General features: G+C 44.2%; 1 pseudogene; it reads right to left on the minus strand.

Moving 5' to 3' along the window:
• Window positions 1–7,449: 7,449 nt before the first annotated feature.
• On the minus strand, window positions 7,450–10,814 carry LOC121276051 (annotated as a pseudogene).
• Window positions 10,815–11,350: the final 536 nt, after the last annotated feature.

The raw sequence follows: 11,350 nt of genomic DNA on the forward strand, positions 1-11,350 counted from the left end.
TGAGATGTGTGCGTGCGGCTGGATTTTAAATATGGCGCTCGGCGTGATGAAACGGCATGGTGATGGCATGGCAGGTGAATGAGAGCCCCCGCTACCACCGCAATGGCATGTGTTCCGGGAATATATAAGTAATGTAGCGGGTTTGAGATGCTACTGCATGAAAACCCAACGTTGTGACTAAAGGGTAAAATGTTGCTACCGCATTTAGTGCAAATCTGGGATGATTCCGCCCAAAATGTTTGATCATCTTCTAATATTTCCTTATATGACTTAAAGTCAAATTATATTTGATAGCACTCCTATGAAACACCTTGAAACATTTTACTGCATTAAATCCGCTTTAAATTACAAATCTTGCCATATGACTGATGGTTACTATAGGTCAAAGCAAGCCATGAGCTTAAGGTTAGGATTAAGGTTGATGTTAGCGTAGAGTTAGATTTGGATTATGGCAAACTTGTTGAAGGAGATTTTGGGGAAAAGCTGATCTCCATGAATTTCCTGGAGTGAGCAGAAATGCATTATACGGTGCAATATATTTCCTAAAACTAGATTTAATGTGCCTCCTTTTGACCTCATTGCTGCCTGTATTCCCTCATTATTAGCGACACGTGAGTATTAACAAATTCCGTTGTATTTGTGGGTTTAATTTAATCAACAAAACACATTGAGACACACATGGTTAACATCTACAGCAGCACACATTTCCCAATAAATGGCTGCTATGGCAGAGTTCTTGAAACATGTTGTTTATAATTGTCCTAGGAACTTGTTATTTCTTGAAAACTGCACAATGTGGCCGTAATGCCTTTTAAACAATGCAACATCTGTCAAAGGCATTGTTCATTTGGAGTCTACAGAAGAGATCGTTGTATTCAAACCTGCAGCTGTTTGACAGCCACACGGAGCTGGACAAGGACTTAAGTGTGCTACTGGTGGTACTTAGTGGATGATAGTCCTCCAAGAGCTGGAGCTAGACAATAGCAATGCAAGTATTTATCCATCTAGAGCATGGAAGCTTTAATGAGAGACTCCAAAAAATTTTGGCAGAGACCAGAGGTTGAACAGTGGTGGATGTGATGCTAATAGAGACAACCTGTGAGGAGTTGCTGCCAGAAAGCAACAGCACCAGTAACTGAGTAAACGAGCAAAAACTGGGGCTGGTGACAGCCATCTAAATGCAACAAAACCACTATCAATGGTGATTATCAGTACCCACTGAGATGGTGGTTTCCATGCACAAGGTACCATTGCACTCAGTTATGGGACTGAAATTTGGAGAACTTCAAACATTTTCCTCAGTCTTGCTCATCTGCGGGCTGCAGAAAGTTTCTCTCCTTTACTCAACCGGGAGGGGTGGGGCTAGCCATTATTTTAGAAGATGATAAATAGTAGATCATAGTTTCTTTACTTAGGAGAGGTTGAGGAAAATTTTGATCTTTAACACTTTATTTGATGTGTTTTCCAACATTTGAAGTCAATATTTTTATGCCTACAAATATTTTATGAAATATAAAACCATAGCATACATCAAAGCATACAAAACTTGCTCCCCTAATGTCCCAATGTTTATGTGGTGAGTTGCTGAAACATGCAGATCTTTAATGCACACCAATTCACCAGCCCGCAGTCAGTCCACTAAATCTCAACCAATCACCAGAAATCAACAGGCAGCATTAGAAACCACCCATCTAATCACTGCCTGAACTTCTGTAGCAATAGTTTCTCTTTTCCCTGTCACCTCAGAAGTCCTGCCAATGATTCACCTTGATGCTCTCCTTAATGATATACAGGTCATTGGGGCCATCATCAAAAACATGGGCCAGTATCCTGAACAATTCCTTTAATACTTGCTCTGCACTATCTCTATCCACCCCTTGTCTGTTGCCAATTGAGCGTTGGAAAGACAAAAGCTGTCATCCAAACTCCATGCCCTAGCTTCCATCCCCCTCTCTAGCCACTATTTCAGACTGAATAAGTCTAATCAGCAACTTGTTCAACTCAAAACTGAGTTTCTAACCTAATACCAACTCCATCATAAGGGTGGCCTATTTGATTTTCTGAACCACTGCCTGGTGCTGTCCCTTTCTCAGTATGTCTGCTGCTGAAACCTTTGTTTATGCTTTGTCACTCAGTTACTCCGATGCTCTTTGAACAGCCTTGATTCCAGTTTCTATAAACTTCAAATTGTTGTTTGTCCTACTGCCTTTGGTGCATGAAAGATAAGAGGTTAAAAAATATCTCGTGGAAAAATACAGCTTCAGTTCCAAACCCATCACAATTTAACATTGGACTCAAACTGAACTGTTTCACAGGGATTTAAATTCAGGTTCGCATGTTTTTTTTATATTCTAAATTTCCCCTAGGAGCATTCAGCTTTGCTTTAACAGATGCCTTAAGTACATCAGATCTCAACGCCCAACTGATGAATACAAACTCCAGCCAAACTCCAAGGCCTCTGAGAGTGGGAAGGCCAGTGTAGATGGAGTTGTTGGAGATGTTTAAAGATGAAAGTCAATGAATTTATTTCTAAAATTCGTTGGTTTTTAAATTTTTTAAAAATTGTTTTATATTCAGTGTGATTATTTATTGATCATGTTATTTTAGGTGTGTCACCCCACCTCCAGATTCCCTTTCCTCTCTAAAGTCCTGGAATGTGTCATCGCCTCCCAAATTCATGCGCACTTTTCCTAGAACTCCCATGTTTGAAACGCTCCAATCTGATTTCCTCCCTGCTGTAGTCTGGAAACAACACTTATTGAAGTCACAAATGACATTATATGTGACTGAGACAAAGGTAAACTATCCCCCCCACCCCCACCCCCACCCCCGCCGCCTGTCTTTTTACCATGTCTGCAACCTTTGACGTGGTTGATTAAACAATGTGCCAGTTGTAGCTAAGTTGATAGCACTCTTGCCTTGGACTCAGAAGGATATAGATACAATTCCCACTCCAGAGCTCAAACATTTAGGCTGACACTCCAGCTCAGTGCTGTTGTATTGTTGGAGGTGTGGGGTGGAATCATCTGATCTGGAGATTAAGTGTGGTGGTGGACATGGAAGTGAGAGTGATTTCTGTTAAGGGGCAGGATGGCTGACCACATGTGATCTTGTGCTAGTCAGCTCATTACATATGCATCCTCGAGGAGCTCGCTGATTCAAGGCAGGGGCAGGCAGGAAGTCATTGTACCCGCCATTACCTCATGGGGGTGAAGGTCCACACACTATATTTAAAGGCAGCTGGACAACTTGCACTATGCCTTCCACTTTTGCATGGTCACTGCTCTATGCTTACTCGCTGACCCTTCCTCCCTTCCTTGGTCATCCTCCATGCAACTTGCACTGCTACCACCCAGCCTCATGCATGGGCTGGCATTTACAGACACTCCACAAAGAGGACAAGGCAGCGGTAACTCACTATTAATCATGGAAGAAGTCTACCTTACCAGTCAGTGCACAATTATGTGCAGTCATGAATGTGAACATTCTAAGTTCTTGCTGGCAAGGGACTTAATTTGGAGGGGGGGTGTTTAATTTGGCGAGGTGGACTTTTAATGAGTATGCATGACATGCTAATACATGCAAAAGGGCTTCCCGACATCGTCGGTTGGAAAGCTAGACCTTTGTTTAACCCTCTTTTTAAGTCCCAAGAACATAATTGATAAAGTTCATCCGGCTGTCGGGAAACTGATTTTTGGCTTCACACCAAATTAAGCTTCCCGGTGCTGGCGGGGCTGAAAAATTCCATCTGTTGTCTTTTGAATGAGATGTTAAACCAAGACCCACTTGCCCTCTCAGAGTAAGGTAACAGATCCTATGGCACAATTTGAAGAAAAACGACAAGTAATCCTGGTGTGTGCTGGCCAACATTCATTCCCCAATTAACATCACAAGAACAGATTATCTGAGAGCTATGAGAGCTTGTTATGTTCAAATTGGTTGTGGTGCTTCCTACTATACAGTAGTAAATAGATTGTGTATGTCTAATAGAGTGTGAATACTCAGAGACCTGAACTGAGGGCCTAGCATTCACTCATTTTACCTGAGCAAATTAGGTCATTGAATCTCTTCCTACAGTGGAATAGTTTCTGCACCCCACATTCCATTTGCTGACCGTGGCCTAGAGTTGTGGAGACTCTGTGGTGTTTCCAAAATGGCACCGGAAACCCAGATCCAGAAGTCCTACCCCATTTCTGACAGTTCCTATTTTCACCAGTCGGAGAATGGGGCTGGGACATGAATCACACAAGGGAACCCTGAACTCAACAGGCCCATTTGAACTCAGTGCTGAGTAACAAATGCTCATAAAGGGTGGATAATGTCTGTGAAATTGTCAAGCTGCCAAGTTATTTTAATACCCTGTCCTTTAAAATTGTAAAAAAACAGCCTGTCTGTGTCTGAGTTGAAAAAGATATGTTCTTGCAGTAGCTGTTTGTTGACATAACCCTAAGCACTATCACTGTAATTATTACTGCTTGACTGCATTCCACAACCTATCATTATCACAGTGGTGGGGGTGGTGCTGTAGGTTTACAGTTTCATTGACAGCCTCAAGAAGTTAAAGGATTAGCTGTCTTTTAAGTGGTGTTATGAATACAAATGTTTCTTTTTATAAAGGATTAAGTACTAGAGGAGATTTAAATGTGTTGAATGGCCTTTCATGAACGAGAGTGCTTTTTTTCATGGAGAAGTCTGCGATAGATATATTGAACTTTATTTCATTTCATCATAGCATTGCTCCTGATATCTGCACCTGGTGGATACAGGGTGATTTGGCTTGGAGAATGTAAGGGCAAAGGATGGTGGGTGGGTTGGCATGAGTAGGCACTAAATTAGCATATGGGCTATTAGGGGCCATGGGGGTGGCAGGAGGATCATAGGTTGGCACTAAGTTGACACAGGTCACTTCTTACCACCCTCCAGCAGAGGACCTCCCTTCTCTCCCTCACAGCCTTGTAGAGGACTTCCAAGTCTTGACCTGTGAATCGAGGGACTGCCCTGCCCTTGGTTCCAAATCTCTGGTTCTCTTCTGACTTCTTTCAAACCGTAAGTAACACAATGAAATGAAAACCACAGTAATGACAGCCAAAGTTTATCTCACCCTAGCGCCACTTGAACAGTCCCAACTCCTTTCTCACCCCTTCCAAATCCAACTCCAGGCCAATTAAAGGAATGCCCCCTTGAAAATCTGGGGTCTGTTTGCCCCAGGGGTGGGATCAGCACCTGGAAACAGTTCTGTTTCTTATCCCTGGAAGGAAAATCCCACCTGAAAGCTTCTCTTTCAGCTCCATCTTTGACTGTTTCAACACCACTCATGGAGTATGGGCTTTGTCTATTTTTCCTATCAGTTTTTTGCTTGTCTACATTAAATGTTATCTGCCATTATTCTGTCCATGTGCATCCTCTGTCCAATTTATTTTCTAATTTTGGAGCTGCTAATTTCACAGCCCTCCCAGTTTGATATTATCTGCTAATTGGACAATATCCCACTGAGTTTCTGGACCTTACTCATGCCTGGCTGGTATAGTGAATAGGGTAAACAGATTTTATCTCAAAAGCTTTACACTTTTTCAATATATATATCTTTCATGTGCAAAAGATGAACAGAAAATCCAATACTGGAAGCTGCTATAAGAATGAGGAAAATTGTAGATATTCAGCATTCAGGATGGGAGTTTAAATAATGCCCAAACAATTCAGCTAGGATGCATTTTTGCCCTACTTTGTTCTGATTTTCAACAAACAAGCAAGTAGATTAAAGACAAACTTGCTTTTTAATGAGACTTCGGAAATAGCTGTGCTTAAAATTCCTAGAAGTAGGAGGATATCATTTGGTCCGGGAGAGCAGTGGGGAGGTTGGAGATTGGAAATTGTGGGCTGCAGAATCCACATCCCTGGAATGTCGGGCCATTTTCCTCAATGAGAAGAAATTCTGATGCGATGAAGTGGTTATAAGAAAAGCTCACCCATATCTGTTCTGACAGTTCCACATCATCCCCTATTGCATGGAAAGTGCCATACCAGCATAATGGAAACAATCTGATGGAAGTTGCTGCTCTCCTAACAGCAATTGATCCCAGAATAAGCAACTCTTGCTTAAAAAAATTAAATTTGAAAATTGGCAGGTATTTTAAGGTTGGTAAGTATCTTGTTGTCCAATGGCTAGACAACCAACAAAATAGCTAGACACCCAACAGAATAGCATGGCTCCACTCTAATATTCCTCACCCCCATAGGGTAGATTTCCAGGAAGTGTTAATGACACTGTCCACAGGTTTGGGACAAGACCAATTTGACACTATATTAGCAGATAGATGTCCTGGCCCACCACATTTTGTTTTCAGAAGGAAAGCTCAAAGGTGTTCAGACCCACATAGTTTTCTTCCCAGTTAACAAAAATCACAACCCAGTAACAGCATGTTTTCAATTGCAATTCACATGATTTTGTTGGCAGGTTGCTAATTACAAGGAAAAACAGTATTCCACTATTTACTTTGTTAAAAGTAATTTTGCCCTGTACATCTGTTTGATCCATAACAGGACTTGTACTGTTCAATTGTCATTGTGGGAACATGAGCTGGAGAAGAAACAGAGTGGAAAAAAGAAAGAAAGCAGAATGATTCTAATAAGTCATCATCACAAGTTGAGTCAATCAAGCTGAAGTGTGGTGACTACCTGCCAACATATCTGGAACAATACTTAAGAAATGAGACCATGCCTTCAGGAATTTATTCAAATGAAGGCAGAATGAATGCATAATTCGATATGCATGTCCATTTTGCCAACCTCTGGATTCATACAGGCCATGTTGGCAAAGTTGCCTGGCACAATATCGGTAGGAAAGCAATTTTTAGCTGTATAAAGGGGTGTAAGAAGTGTTTTTTTTGGAGTCAGTTGGAATGGCTGTTCTATGGTTCAAAGCTGACTCCATATTGGTAACAATTATAATTTTATTTAAGCATCCGTAAGAATTAATACAGTCAGTATTTGAGCAGCAGTTTCCAGGGTACAATTGAGCCTTACATTACTTTCATGATGCCCTGGATAAAGTCATGACTCTCTGTGTCTGCACCTGTTGCTTTGGACCCTGGCTTATCCTCTGGGAATCTCCTGAATTCTCTCTGAAGCCTCCTAACTGGATTGTTAGTTGGGACCCCTTCCTCATAACTTGCTGTAGTTCAAAAACTATTGAACCTTGTTAACCAATCATTGGCTTTTACCCCAACTCAATTATCCAATTAAATAAATGTCATGAACACAATGTCCCTGCTTGTACAGGTTTCAATTTTCTGACCCTCTAATGTAATTTCTTTGATTGCTAGGGCTGTTTTTTTTTTCGCTCGTTGGGAAAGCACACAAAAAATTTGTGCTGAATAATTACACCTGACAATTCCATACTAGCAAACCAAGAGGACAGCATACTGACTCTTCACCTGTTTTTAATGGCAATTATTTCAAAATAGTGGCTTCATTGGCTTCCGCAATGGTTTTGGAACGCGCTCAAGCTCCTCTCATTTCTTTTCTTCAGCCTCAGTTCTCCTCACCTCTTCAGCAATAAGCTTTAGATAATTGTATTCCTTCTTACTGTAGATGATACCAACCAGTAATGCTGAATACCTAGCCATCTTGATGAAAGGCGACACCTGCACCAGAGGAATCTTGGCAGTCGTTATTAGTGCAGTTGTAGCAACAAAAAGGGGCATGTTTTTACACTGGAAATATATGCCATCCTTCACAGTTAATGGTCCTTGTGAAATGTTCATTATCCCAGCCTTTAGCTGAAATATCAGTTTCTACTTTCTATTCATAGCATTTTAATGAGGCTATGACTGACTTTGGTTCCCATACACAGCTAGCCCTGATCTATCCCAAGTTCTTGCTGGTGGCTAACACCAACTTTTGCTGAACTACTTACAGCTTGTGACCTTACTATGCCAGCTCTCTGTCTCTCCTAGTTTGTCTATACTGTGTTTTGAAAGTCAGCTAGCAAGTCCAATTCATGCAGTGCAGTCAAAGAAATGTTACCCACTGTAGTAGCATATATGATTTTACTGCAATGAACCTCAGGCACACGAGTAGATCAGAGAGGATATCAGAGAGGAGACTGATTAATTTCCCATGCACGGGTACTAGGGACAAAAGTTTTCTATCGTCCTCTCTATCTGCTCCAATAAATACAGTTGCTTTCCAACAAAAAGGATGTACTGTAGTGAAAAAGTCATGAGTAGAGCATGCTTGAATTTCTGAATTGTCCAGTCAGCAGGCAACATTCCCTGCCAGCCGCCTGAACTTATACAATTACCCTCAGAAAGTAATCCCGTCAAACCTAGACAGCAGTGCTTAATAAAAGGGAAAAATGACTTCATTTGTCTGCTTATGAATACTAACAATTGGAGCATGATTGGAAACAGCTACAGAGTGCTCTGTGACTTTTTTTCTTTGCTTCCCATTGCTTGAACATAGGATTAAATAGGATTGCACAGGATATATGGCACAGAAATAGGCCTTTTGGCCCAACTCTATTATACCGGGGTTTATGCTTCACTTGAGTCTCCTCCAATCTTTCCTCATCTGAGTTTATAACCCTCTATTCCCTTCTTCCTCATAAACATATCTGGTCTCACCTTAAATACATCTATATTATTCGCTTCAACCAGTCCCTGTGGTAGCAATTCTGCAATCTCAGCACTCTTTAGGTAAAGGAGTTTTTTCTGAATTGCCTAATGGATTTCTTGGTGACTATCGTAAATTGATGACCTCTATTTGTGCCCTTCCCCACAGGTGGAAACATTCTCTTTGTAGCTGTTGGGATTACAGAACGTGTCTGTTAAAGAAGTCTTTGCAGTCTTCTGTATGTTAACAGCAAATCTCTATTAACAACTTGTAATGATGTACAATAAATGGTGCATGCAAGTTGCTATCTCTATGCCTAGGTCTTAACATGTCCCTGTTCAACATTACCCTGAGACAGCCTGCTCACTGTGCTATCCTCGATGACCTTGGCAATTGTCCTCTGGCCCGTGGAGCCTGTGCTGGCCCTGCCTGGTATGGAGCTGCCAGTTTCAGAGCAGGTACCTCCCAGATAGACACTGAGCAGGAATACTTTGTGCCCAGACCATCTTCCACAGTGGCACTGACCAGCTGAAGTCATTGCCGGTGTGAGGGCTTGTTGGTCCACACGCATCCCCAGGAAGCCCTGATTGGTCTCCTGGAGGAGCCTCTCCACGAGAGTCACCACTCTCTCCATGAAGAAAGCATGGTGATTGGCCATGAGGCTCATTGCAATTGCGAGGGTCCATGTGGACTCCTCCACCACGGAGACCAAGCCAAGCAAAGCCTCATGTATCTCGGCCAGATCTTCCTGCACAGCCTGCTAGACTTCCAGCATTTGCTGCCTCATGAATGGCTGCAGAGGCACAATATCAGCCATCGACTGAGCATGTGCCTGGTTCCCTGCAGTCCTCTGACTGCTGGTGCCATGCGCACTTTCTGTTTCTGCCAGTTCCTCCAGCAATTGTGAAATGCCCTCATCGTTGTGCCCTGGGACACTAGCCAAAATCCTATTTCCCACTGAGGTGCCAGTATCTGTGCTGGTGCCTGCCTGGCAGAGATGGTGTGATGCTGGTGGCTCAGAGACTTCAGGGCCCTCAGATGTGAGAGGTGGCCCCTGTGCCTCCTCCTCCCAGCCCTGATCTGCTGATGCTGAAAGGAAGAACAAGGATATTTGACTAGTTAATGTGGAGACAATATCAATGTGCATCCCTGTCCCCCGGATCATTGGACGCTCATCCTTCCATAAGCAATGGTCAAACCATGTTGCAAACTTCACTCACTTCAACTTATTCAACAGTACCATGGCTGCTGGGACACTAATGGTGACCTCATTGCTGGGCAAACATACCTGCCCGTGGTACCCCAGCCTCACTGACACCGGTGCACCTGGGTGCATGGCGCCTCTCCAGATCGAGGGCCTCCTGCTTGACCCTGGAAATGATGGCCAGATGGGCCGGCCCTCCGCCAGTCCTCAACCACTCAGTGGTACTATGAGCATTCTTCTCCTGAAAAGGAGAGAAGAGCATTGATTAGTGCTACTTGTACCTGGAATCTCTTCGCTGCCAACCCACCCCAACCAGAGTGGAACATTAAAGGGCTCCAGTGCCTCCTCACCCTACAGCTGCCGCACATTCGTACAAAGATGCCAGGCCTGTCCCCGAAACCCCTTGGCCAAATGCTGCCTACATCACATTCGGCACCACATGGTCCAATCTTGCAAAGCAAGGAGGCGTAAACACATGGAACGCAAAGAGAAGCAGATGGATCAGTGCTGTGCCACCTGGAAGCTCCCCTCCCAGTATGTCAGCACCCTGACTTTGACATGTTTTGCAGTTACAGCATGGTGCCTAGGTGCAGATCCTCCTGGCTGACAAAACAGTACTGTGGGTGTCACAGTACCACATGCTGCGCATGCAGAACCCATCTCACCAACACCCTCTCAGGTTGACCTTGGCATGGCCAATGTCTGCTGCCCCATCCAGTGAAGGACACATGGCGTCAATGATTCAATGCAGTAACTGCACTCAGAGTTGGGGGGATGGTGGTAGGGTGCGGCCATGGGGGAAAGCCTACCTGCTGGGTTCACTGACCAATGGCAACATGATACTCACCCTTCCAGAGCGCAAAAGATCGTTAAAGCGCTTGCTGCACTGGATCCAGGTGCGCTGAACCATGTTGTGGGTGCTCACCATCTCCATCCAGGCACATCTGGTCATGTGGGGGACCTCCTCCTCCCGTCCCTCGAAACGAGGACCTCCCATCTTCTCGAGGAGGGCAGCAAGGCAATCGCCTGAGAAATGAGGGGCACAGTGGCCCCCTGTCCTGCCCTCCTTCCTGGCCTGCTCACCAGCAGTGCTGTAGGGAGCCCTTCGGCTGGCCATGTTTGACAGCCTTTGCAAGGCTGCAGGAGGACTTTTAAACAGGCTGCCAGGTCGCCACTGGACCTAGTGGTCATTCAAGTCCCGCTGCCGCCCGCCCACTCCTGCTGTCTTCAGGAGCTGTGTTTCATGCTGGGTGGGCCTTAATTGGCCTGCCCGTGTAAAATGGTGGCGCGGATCCGATCACGGGGAGCAATCGGGTCCGCGCCCGCCTGCAGCTGCTCCTGCATGGCCCGCCCGACAGGCAGAATATTCTGGCCATGGGTTCAGTAAGCCAATAGTTCACTCCACGACCTTCCTAGTTGCTGCATGGCTCTCATTGTAGATGCAATGTTTATGCATTGTTGGGCAGTGGGTGGTGGGGGAGCGGTGTGGGAGCCAGGTGTAGTGAGTGCCTCTTGTTACCCAGCAACTAGTCT

This window comes from Carcharodon carcharias, chromosome 3, assembly GCF_017639515.1.
Source record: "Carcharodon carcharias isolate sCarCar2 chromosome 3, sCarCar2.pri, whole genome shotgun sequence".
NCBI classification, from domain to species: domain Eukaryota; kingdom Metazoa; phylum Chordata; class Chondrichthyes; order Lamniformes; family Lamnidae; genus Carcharodon; species Carcharodon carcharias.